The following is a 12,457-nucleotide window of genomic DNA, read 5'->3' as shown; positions in this document are numbered from 1 at the left end:
GATCAACAAGACAAAGATCAATGAAACCAAAAGTTGCCTCTTTGAAAAGATCAACAAAACTGACAAAGCTTTCACCATATTCAACATGAAAAAAAGGGAGAGGACTCAAACAATAAAATTAGAAATGAAAAACGGCAAGTTATAGCTGACATTACAAAAATACAAAAGACCATAAGCGGAGTTCCTGTTGTGGTGCAGTGGTTAACGAATCCGACTAGAAACCATGAGGTTGCGGGTTTGATCCCTGCCCTTGCTCAGTGGGTCAAAGTTCCAGCGTTGCCTTGAGCTGTGGTGTAGGTCACAGACGTGGCTCAGATCCCGCGTTGCTGTGGCTCTGGCGTAGGCCGGGAACTACAGTTCCGATTAGACCCCTAGCCCAGGAACCTCCATATGCCGCAGGAGCGGCCCAAGAAATGGCAAAAAGACAAAAAAAAAAAAAAAAAAAAAAAAAAATAAGACCATAAGCAATTACTCTAAGCAACTATGTGCCAATAAAATGAACAACTTAGAAGAGATGGAGATTCTTACAAAGGTACAATCTTTCAAGAATGAACTGGCAAGAAATTAAAATATGAATAGACCAATCACAAGTACTGAAATTGAATCTGTGATTTAAAACCTTTCAAAAAATAAAAGCCCAGGACCTGGTGGCTTCAAAGGCAAATTCTATCAAATATTTAGAGAAGAGTTAACACTTACGCTTCTGAAAATCTTTCAAAAATTGCAGAGAAAAGAATACTCCCAGTTTCATTCTATGAGACCACCATCTCCCCAATACCACAAACAGACAAATATAGCAGAAAAAAGAAAATTATAGGCCAATATCACTGCTGAAAATAGATACAAAAATCCTCAACAAAATATTAACAAGCCAGATCCAACTATATATGCTTAAAATGCTCATACACCATGATCAAGTGGTATTTATCCCAGGAATGCAATGATTCTTCATATTTATAAATCAATCAATATAACACACCACATCTACAACTGAAAATTAAAAACTATATGATCAAAAACTTCCAGAGAGTGGGCATAGAGGGGACCTACCTCAATATAATAAAGCCATAACACAACAAACCCCACAGCTAACATCATTCTCAATAGTGAAAAACTGAAAGCATTTCCACTAAGATCAGGAACAAGATAAGGATGTCAACTTTCACCAGTTATTCAACATAGTTTTGGAAAACCTAGGCATAAGAATCAGAGAATATAAAATAAAAGGTATCCACATTGAAAAGAAGAAGTAAACTACCACTGTTTGGAGATAACATTTTTATGTAGATTATATGAAATATTATAGTTTTTTTCCTATAAAATGTGAATTATCTACTGCGCTTGTGCAAATGGGCATTTGTGAATTGAAAGAAGAAAGAAAAAGGACATCAGAAAAAACCAGGACATATTTTTCCAGAAATAAAATACTAATTAAAGCCATAATAAATGTAAAATACTTTAAAATATACATAGTGGAGGGGTTCCCATCATGGCACAGTGGTTAACGAATCCGACTAGAAACCATGAGGTTGCGGGTTTGATCCCTGCCCTTGCTCAGTGGGTTAAGGATCCGGCATTGCTGTGTGCTGTGGTGTAGGTCGCAGATGTGGCTCAGATCCTGCATTGGTGTGGCTCAGGTGTAGGCCGGCAACTACAGCTCCGGTTAGACCCCTAGCCTGGGAACCTCCATATGCCACGGGAGCGGCCCAAGAAATGGCAAAAAAAAAAAAAAAAAAAAAAAGACAAAATATACATAGTGGAGTTCCCATTGTGGCACATTTTAAACCAATCCGACTAGGGACCATGAGGTTGCAGGTTTGATCCCTGGCCTCACTCAGTTGGTTAAGGATCCGGCGTTGCTGTGAGCTGTGGTGTAGGTTGCAGACACAGCTGGGATCCTGCATTGCTGTGATTGTGGCATAGGCTGGCAGCTACAGCTCTAATTAGACCCCTAGCCTGGGAACTTCCACATGCCATGGGTGTGGCCCTAAAAAGACAAAACAAATAAAAAATTTTAAAAAATTTAAAAATAAAATATACATAGCAATATACTTAATGAGACAAACAAGGCTTTACAGTGGGCTTAGTTTATAGCATCTAGAACATTTGAATATTGAATATTTGAATACTGAATATTACAATATTTCTGTAGTTATTCTAATGTTTATAACCATTTTGTAAGCATTTTTATTTGGCTTATTTTTATAATTCCTGTCTCTTCATTGATATTATTTATAGAATCATTGTTAGCATTATTTCATTTAAATCTTTAAACAAAGTTGCCTTCTGTTCTTTAAAAATATGAGTAATTGCTAATTTCATGGTCTTTGTCTAATAAATACAATGAGTCAAAAAATGGAAGTTACCATTGTTTTTTTTCTGAGTATGAATCACATTGTTAAAATTTCTTTGCTTTTAAGATTTTTATAGATTATTGGTCATTTTACATCAATATATTTTAGTAAGTAATTCCATATTTAGATTTTTTTAATTAATTAATTTATTTTTTGCTTTTTAGGGCTGCACCTGTGGCATATGGAAATTCCCAGGCTAGGGGTCAAATTGCAGCTGCAGCTGCTGGCCTACACCACAGCCACAGCAGTGTAGGATCCAAGATGCATCTGTGACCCACACCACAGATCACGGCAACTCCAGATACTTTAACCCAGTAAGTGAGGCCAGGGATCAAACCCTAATCTTAATGGATACTAGTCAGATATGTTACTGCTGATACACAACAGGAACTCTGATTTGGATATTCTTACTGAAGTTTGTAACTGTTCTGATTTATTTGTTTGCTTAGTAAATTCTTTGGATTAAATCTCTGAAATTTGTTTTCCCATCAATGTGAATTTCTGATTTTGTTTTTTTATGGTTGTATTTTTAATTTTTATCCCTGGATCCCTTGGGGTTTCTTCTATGTCTACACAACTTGGTATTCAGTGAAAGATTGATCAGAAATTGTACTCAAACCATACTCAGCCAGTAAATCTACTTTCTTTTGATGGATCTCTGTGTGGTTCAATGAAGAGACTAAAAGTTTAAACCATTTTCAAGACTATTTGGCTTTTGCGTCATGACCTCTCACATCTCCTCTACATGTATTCACAGGTTCCCTTGACCAGTAATGCATGGGCAGTTCGCCTCCCGACCAATCTTGGTTGTTCATGAACCCATCCTTAGGTCAATTTAGGATATGTAGAGAGCATAGCAGCTGGTTTACCTTCTGGCATTCCCTGGAAAATTGCCTGAATATAAGTGGTTTGCCTGCCCTAAAAGTCTAAAACCTCAGGCTGGCATATCTGCTGGCCCTTGCTGTTTGCTTGTCACTGAATTAACCACTTTAACTGATGATGTTTTGCTTTAAGGACGCCACCTCTAATAGCAATAGCCAGACTGCTAAATTTTCATGGCTATTGCTGGTTGAACATTTTACCACAAGAGATGAAGTGTGTTTCAGAGCATTGCCAACCAACAACAGCATATATTCCCATTGCTCTTACTCAATGTTTAGTAGTGTCTATGAATAAACACTCTATGATTTGTTGTATATATAATCTATTTCTCTAGCTTTTATTTATTTATTTATTTATTTATTTATTTATTTTTTATTTTTTGTCTTTTTGCTTTTTCTAGGGCCTCTCACGCGGCATATGGAGGTTCCCAGGCTAGGGGTCCAATCGGAGCTGCAGCTGCCAGCCTACGCCAGAGCCACAGCAACGCGGGATCCTAGCTGTGTCTGCGACCTACACCACAGATCACAGCAACGCTGGATCCTTAACCCACTGAGCAAGGGCAGGGATCGAACCCACAACCTCATGGCTCCTAGTTGGATTCGTTAACCACTGAGCCACGACGGGAACTCCTCTCTAGCTTTTAGATAGTTGTTTTTGACAGTTTTGTGCATTTTTATAGTCACTTTCAGCAGAGAGAATATTTCAGCCTCTTTATTTCATCATGACAAAAGTGAATCAGTACCCACCAAGACTATTCCTATCGAATTAATTAATAGGCAGACACTACTAATTCATTTGTTTTATTTCTTCAATTTGACATGTAATTCCATGCAGATAGTATCTTCAGTATTGAAATAAAAATTACTTATTTGTTTAAGAATTTTAGGCTGTCGCTATGGTTATACATTTGCTTTCACCTCACGAAATATTTATCCAGCTACTTCTTCAGAAATTTTCTTTCCCTTTGCTAATCTCATTTATATGACTTATATAAACATTTCTCCTCATAAACACAAAATACAGCAAATCTTCCATTTCTATGATAATTTTTAAAAAGAAGTTAAAATGTGTGAGAAGGCAAATAGGAGCCCATGGTACTTTAGAAAGATTTTTATTTACTATTTTGTCCTTTTTTAGGTATAAATTGATAGAGAGTTCTTCCACTTTCAAGGCAGAGGAATGAAGAATATTCAGAATATTTGTGTTCAATTGTTTTAGATTAATGTGAATTTATTCAAGTCTTTACTTGGTGCTTTGGAGGTGGCAGCTACCACTGTGGGAATCAGGGTATCTTCAGACTGATATCAAGTGAAATTGACTTCACTAGAGTTGGATATGCCAAACATAATTTCCATGATTTCCTATGATCATTCAGAGCTCTAGTTACACTTTAACTTTACATTTTGGGTTTATGCATATTTTAAAAGTGGTTAGAAAGTAACTGCCTCTAGTACTTTGAGGTTTCATATGAAAAAAGAAACTATTCATTAAATAATTGTTTCCCTTACCATGATCTGAATGCAAAGTAAGTATCAATTTTAAAAAATGATATATTTGTGAATTTCTATTTAATGTACTACATAGCTAAAGATTCAGAGGAGAAAGAGACTGAAATTTGTGGAAAATTTGTATAGACAATAATATCTGCTTGGACTAAAAAGAAAAAGTTTTCTTCAACATAAGCATGTAAAAGGTCAAAGTATATTTTTGAAAATTTTAATTTTATTAGATATTTCAATATATTACTTCCAATGGTACAAGCGGAATTCTGATTTATTTTTATTAAAACAACAAATGTATTGTGAACTGAAAATTACCCTTTGTAGAATCTTACTAAAAAATAGGCAGAGGAAAACATACAGAAAAGCTGTATAAAAATATTGTAAATCCCTTTTTTTAATTTTGAAAATATTTTCTGAAAAAGACATACATTTAATTTCACCAAAAATTTGTTCGCACTGTTATCTATAGCATAGTCAAATTGCATGTATGTAAAATAATAGCTCACTACAAAGATGGTACATGCTTTATTTAAACTGACATCAAATTGTAATTTTAGACATGAGAGATTTTGTAGCATACTGAATAGTTTTACCTAAATGTTGTCAAGGGTAATTTTTTTAATATAAATCACCTTTTATATATTAAGTTTATACTTTTTATCAAAAATTTTTATAGAAATTTTCTCAATAGGATTTTTTTTATAGAAAATTAAACCACTGTCAGATATCCAGCAGATTGGAGGCATCTACTTCACTAATCTTAAATTTATTATTTTTCACCAAGTCCAGTTTACGCATTAACCTTCACAAATACATCTGTTGAGGTTTTATTTTAACCTTAAAAAGTGACATTATGCTCAGTTTGTTTAACAGTAAAGATTCATGAGTTTACTGACACAGAAAAAGTGGACTTAATATTTTATAAGTGCAATTACTTCTAATAAGTTCAAATACTTCTGTTCACGTGCTTTTTGCACTGGAGTTGGCTTCTAGAGCCCTTTGGACAATTTTGGAAGTCCAAAAAATCATTAAGGATATTTAAAAGCATATGCCAGGACACCAATGGCAGTTGAAAACAAATTTAGAAACCTTAGAAACTGGCATTATTTAGGCTCTAATGGAAGCAGCAATCTTCTCTTAGATATATGCATATAATGCATTTTTCATGACTTCAATTCTACACTGCAGAGTCAGTATTTAATTTAGGATATGAGAATTAATCAGCATGAAATACTCAGGAGGTAAATGGGGGCTGGGACATGTGACATGTGGGTCTGTGACAGTCTGTGTCCAGGACAGTGTTTATGATGTAGAAGCAGTGACGCCCTTTTTAATATTTTTGTTTTTATTTTTTAAAAAAATATTTAAAACATTAACAAATTTTTAAAAATTTTATCTTTAAAAAAGAAATTGGTCTTTCACCAAAAGCAAGAAGAGTATTTAAGAGGTGATCATGATACCATTTTTGTCACTGCTTTTCCTTTCCAAAGAGAAAGAAGATTTGGGGAGAGAAAAAAAAAAAAATTTTGGCCAGACAAATTTGATGTTTAAACTGTGAACAATGTGTTGTTTGAAGATGAAAAGACACTTTGTATGGCTAACTTAGAATGAACAAACTACTTCTTCCATGAACGCCAAAGAATCAATGTACAACAGTATCGAGAGAAAGTTCAGGAAAATATTCCCAAAGATTATTCTAAGGCCTCACGCCTTAATTTATTGCTGCCATTCATGCCTGGTAATTTGCTCTGCTGTGTATTTTTATCACCAGTAAGAGTCTGAAATAAACTTTAAAATTTTACAAGCTATTAACTTAAAATTTGAAAAAAAAAAAGAAACATAGATGAAGTAAACTAATATCAAACAGTACTGTACTACAGCAAAACTTTTTAAAAAGGCTTCACTTCTAGGGTTGTGCTTTTAAGAATTTACTAGCAAATGTTATATGCCATATGGTAACTCTGATTTATAAATTGCAGGTGTTTCATTTCATTTTTTCCAATTATTAAATAAAAATATTTTTATGGCAAGGATATTTTTCCTTGTTCTCTCCCAGCACATTTTTACTGAAGTAGCCATTACCTCATTTAGCCACTTTAGTTCAAATGAGTTTTAAAACAGTCTTTGCAGAGTTTTGTTCAGTTTTGCTTAGAATCAAGGAAAGAGACTTGAGTTGAGGGTTCTCTCCAGAATACTGGTTCTATAACATAACCATGTATATGAACATATATAAATACTCTTGAATAAAATATCTAATCAAAGCCTTTTCAGCACATTTCTCTCTCATCTCAAGGACTACCACAAGAGGAGCTGGGTGCCAATGCTTCCCTGGGCCTCACCACCACCTTCTTCCCCTTGGCTCTGGTAACAACTGCTTTGTTTCCTGGGGAGGGTACAATCCTATTTTTCTGATGCTGGACTGAAGTGGTACATGCTTAGCTGAGTTCAGTGAAAGAGCCTATGGAAGGTTTTGTTTTTGTTTTTTGCCAGCTGCTCTTTTGCTCCACACTAAAAGCAACAAATTCTTTATTGAAAAACCATCACTTCAAGGTGGTGTTTGGTCAGGAGACAATTAGGGACAGTGAATGCAGCAGGTTTTTTAACTGCATCTCAAAGTTCACCATGGAATCCTGACTGGCCACAAGCTGGAAGTGGCCCAAACCAGAGGGATTTCAGTCAGTACACAGCTTCACAGAATCTTGAGGGCGGGGAGAGAACACCACTATGTCTTGTGGACAAGATCTTGGCCAGGCCTCTATCGAGCTATATTAAGGAAGGTTGTTTTGATTTGTTTTGTTTTGTTTTGCTGTGTTGTGTTAGCAGTTGGATTCAAGTCATGCAATGGCTAAGGAAAGAAAGCTCATATTCCTTCTGTCTATAGAAGCTTACACTAAATAAACCTGATATACTATACCTTCCAAAATACCTGACGCTGGGCAGCACCTGAGGCCTAGACTTTACTGGAAGGATGTGGGGTCTTAATTGAATTACTTCCATCCAAACGAGTCAGTATGATTTGTGACTTTTTACCTTAACATGACAATGAAATAGTGACAAGCAACATTTATTGAGGATTTAATATGTATCATCCATTATACTAGCAGATTTCTGTTTTATCAAAATATATAAAATTTCCATATAGCATTTTGAGGATTTCATCTAGTTTTGAAAAATTTGTTATTTAACATTCACAATCACTGTGAATAAATATTAGCATACCAGCTTTATAAAGAAACTAGTCTTTCCCAGCTTCCATTCAGTAGGTATTGTTTTAAGCACTTGATAAGAATTAACCCACTTAATTATTTCAGTGACCCAATGAGGCAGATTATTTGCAGTTTTTATGATTTAATTACAAATGAAAAAGCTGAGGTACAGAGTAGTAAAGTTCATTGCCGAAGTTTGAGCAGCTAATAATGGTGTAAAGATGGAATTGAACTAATGCCAGACAAAACACTAAACTTCAGAAGATCAGCTGACTCCCATCACCACACATTTAGGAAGGTACAGATCTACAGTTCAACACAGAATGTTTTGATTTTATAGATTAAATTCTTAAACACTATTCTTTACTATGGTTGAGATCTGAATAAAAGAAGCCAATGCCTGGCAAGCATTCTACAGTTAAAAGAGATGACATATTTGGCTTCCATTTTATGAAGGAAACTAACATTTCTCTAATATTCATTATATGATAGACATCAGATGAGCAATTGTCTTATCAATTTCCATCCTCCCACATAAAATTGTTATTCCCATTTTAAAGATGGAAAAAACTAAGCTCAGAAAAGTGGAGTTAAGTAACTTGTTCAAATTGGCAAAACAGGGGTTCAAGCCTAAGATTGTCTCATTCCATTTTTTGATGCAGTGGGAAGAGCAGGAACTTGAGAGCTATTGAAATACTGAAACTGCAATTGGGCTGCAGAGCAGGCTGAGGAGGTCTTCAGGCTCTGCACAGGCCTGGGGAGCCAGGCACCCTGGCCTCTTGCAAGCTGGACCAAGTAGTGATCCAAAGCTTATGTGTCATGCCAAGCTGTGCAAGATTCAGAGTCAGAGCCTCCATCAACCTGCCAGTGTCTTTTCTTCTGCAGGAAGCTTTGCCCTGCAGGGCCAAGATCAAAACTTGGTCTCCACAGGCCTTCTCACACAGACTGTTACCAAGAAAGTAAACAATCTAAAATCAAAAACTCAGCTCTGGAGGAGGCAAGAAAGATAAGAGGCTTGACTACCCTTGCTTATTGCAAACAAGACAGGTTGGGCTACAGCTGGTGTATGGGAAACTCATTATGGCCACTCGAAGCCTTGGCAAGTACAGCGGGTAACCTGAGAGCCCAGCAAGAAGCCTCCTGGCTCAGTAGTCAATCAATCTGCTGTCAGGTCAGAGCAAGCAGTGCAGACCAAAGCACGGCAGCAGATTAGGCCCCAGAAGTGCACATGGTCAGTTAAGTAGGAAAACAGGGCTGGATCATGATCTCGGCAGTGATGGTAGAAGCAGCTCAGATTAGAATGATTTTCAGTTTCTCTGAAGTAAAAACAGGGCTTGTACAAAGGACTCTTGAGAGAAGGTGGCTCCATTATTATAACTATAATAATAATGATAATGATAACAATAACAACAATAACAATATAATATATTAAGGGCTTTACTGTATTAGTCAGGACCTTGGCATTAAACAGAACTCTGATCAGATGCCATCCCTGAAAAAAAATTTATTGAGGGGACAACTTACAGTAACAAGGGAAGATTTAGGAGACCCCAAAAGTAATGCTGAGATACTCAGTCTAGTGAGCCTGAAACGTGCAAGGGGAAAACATTGTGCTTCTAGGGACCGGTGATAGCTCAGGGGAGCTGTGAGTATGAAGGATGCAGACACTTTTGGAACTGCGATGCTGAAGCTGAGAGGGAGTGGGGGAGTATACTCCCTAACTTGCTTTTCCTCTTGTCCTCTGATCTCTTGCCAAGGCCTCCCATTGACTGAACCAATGCAAAAGCCACACTGGATAGGGAGCCCAGCTGATGCAATCTGTGCAGATCAGCTGCTCGGAGATGGGCATACAACGCTTTTGAGTGGGAAAACACATTAACCATCTATCTTGACAAGTGGTTTTACCTTTAGAACAGCAGCATCAAATGCAAACATCAATGCAGGACAACCAGGTATGCAAAAAGGAAGAGAGAACAACTTGACTCAATGGTGAACTAGTGGGCATGCGCTCATCTACAAATGCACAGACCACGACTGTCACTGCCTTCCAGCTTTGGGGTCACGTGAACCTTGTACTCCTATATCTATTTTTAGAGGTGAAGCAGACAGTCCAAACTAGTATGTGAAATCTCCTTAATTTTAAATATTGACAATTAGTTGGGAAAAAAGAAGCAGAACTCGTGACAAACTAAACCAAACCCAAGCCATCCATGAGAGATATTAATCTCACTTTTGGGAAATGAAGCAGATTGTGCAGCGAATTCCTCTGATTTTTAAGCATTGCAAATTAACTGAAAAAGTTATATCTCTGATGACCAAGTCAAGGGCATTTGTGTAGGTATCCATCCCACAGGCCACTTATGTTGGATGACTTGTTCCCTCAGTCACATCTTCTAAGCCCAATTTTACTCCAGACACTGATGAGGCAAAAAGATCCACTATGGGAAACATAATACAGGTTTTTTTGTTTGTTTTGGTTTGGTCTGGTTTTTAGGACTGCAGGTGAAGTCTATAGAAGTTCCCAGGCTAGGTGTGGATTCAGAGCTGCAACTTCCAGCCTACACCACAGTCACAGCAACACCGGATCCAAATCTCATCTGCAACCTACACTGCACCTCAAGGCAACACAAGATCATTAACCCTCATGGATACTAGTTGGATTTGTAACCTACTGCCCCAGGGCTTTTCTGACTCCCATCCCCAACACCAGAATGTTACAGTTGTAGTAATCACCTAGTACTCATTACTTGGAGCTGAGTAATTTGAAATTCAAGGAGGTAAAAATGACCAATGTGGTACCCCAGCTGGTTGATAATCACTCCCCATTTCATGCTCTTGGCCGGACAATTCCAAGACTCATACACATATCTCTACAAATAGTTCAACTGCAATAACCCATAATGGTAGACAAAGAATAAGAACACATCCTTAACCTTGCTTCCCCTCTGCTTTGCTTACTTTTCCTGAGTCCCTTCTTGTACCTCAGGATAGAATATCACAATAAATGCCCTGCACACAACCTCTTTCTGAGGTTCTGCTTTCTGGAGAATCTACTGCTAAGACTCTATCATCTTGCAAACTCCGTTTGAGACAAAAATCTAAAAAGACTTTTCTGACTTCATCTGAAAGACATTTTATGTTCATAGAATAAATGTTACATAGTTGTGACAGAAGATCCCATCTAATCCTAATTCTAAAAAGTTTAAGTAGGAGCACTGATGCTGAGAGAGAGCAGAAAGACAACTTGGGAGTGCGGCCAGGTATTGACCCAAATCAGGAAATATATTCTGTAAGGAGACAGGATGAATTTTTGGTTACCTTTTGAGACCACTCCCCTTAGGAAATCAATAGGTAATTGTTTCTTGAAATATTTAATTTTTTAAATATTTTATCTGCTGGTTCCTAAAGTGGTTTTTGCATCTCTTTAGGGAAAGGAGTATGTATGTTATCACAATAACAGTGTTAGTGTGTAGATTCTAGCAAATTAAGCATGTGATTAAAGAAAATAATATTCAGGGTCTGGTGGGGATGTAAATTGGTACAAACACTATGCAAAACAGCATGGAGGTACCTCAGAAAACTAAATATAGAACTACCATATGATTCAGCTATCCCACTCCTGGGCATATATCTAGACAAAACTTTCATTCAAAAAGACAACATGCACCCCTATGTTCACTACAGCACTATTCACAATAGTCAAGACATGGAAACAACCTTAATGTCCATCGACAGATGAACGGGTTAAGACAGGGTACATATATATAGTGCAATACTACTTATCCATAAAAAGAACACAGTAATGCCATTTGCAGCAACATAGATACAACTAGAGATTCTCATACTAAGTGAAGTAAGCTGGAAAAAGAAAGACAAATACCATATGATATCACTTATATCTGGAATCTAATATATGGCACAAATGAACCTATTTACAGAAAAGAAACAAACTCATAGACATGGAGAACAGACTTGTGGTTGCCAAGGGCAGGGTGGAGCTAGTGGGATGGACTGGGATTTTTGGGTTAGTAGATGCAAACTATTTATTGCATTTGGAGTGGATAATCAATGAGATCCTTCTATATAGCACAAGGAACCATATCCAATTCCTTGCGATGGAACATAATGGAGGATAATGTGAGAAAAAAGAATGTATATTTATGTATAACTGGGTCACTTTGCTGTATAGCAGAAATCAAAAGAACTCTGTAAATCAACTGCAATACTTTTTTTAAAATTTGGAAAAAATGTACAGTGGCAAATAACTTATATTTATAAGCCATAGATTAATTACATCAATTCATTTTGTTTATTCACATGTTCAGTTTATATTTATTATACAGTTTGTATATGCTAAGCACTGTTTTACTGCAGTGGAGCCAAAGCCTTATCCCTGACTTCATAAAGCTCATAGTCTAGTTGGTGGAAAAATAAACTAAATATGCACAGACAGAAAATCAATAAACAAGAAAATCTGTCAGAGAGGTATAAAGCATTCTGGGACTATATCAGA

General features: G+C 36.6%; 1 long non-coding RNA gene across 2 annotated transcripts in view; it reads right to left on the bottom strand.

The window, feature by feature from the left end:
- The window catches only part of LOC110259775 (uncharacterized), a 1,242,567-nt gene that overhangs the window by 522,900 nt on the left and 707,210 nt on the right, over positions 1–12,457 (bottom strand). The window lies entirely within an intron of this gene.

This window comes from Sus scrofa, chromosome 2 (genome assembly GCF_054392235.1).
Source record: "Sus scrofa isolate SSC_HxYL_T2T_F1_AM1 chromosome 2, Sscrofa_HxYL_maternal_Yorkshire_Landrace_v2.0, whole genome shotgun sequence".
Classification (NCBI taxonomy): domain Eukaryota; kingdom Metazoa; phylum Chordata; class Mammalia; order Artiodactyla; family Suidae; genus Sus; species Sus scrofa.
Note: the sequence above shows the minus strand (reverse complement) of the source record. Positions and strands in the feature narration are given on the sequence as shown.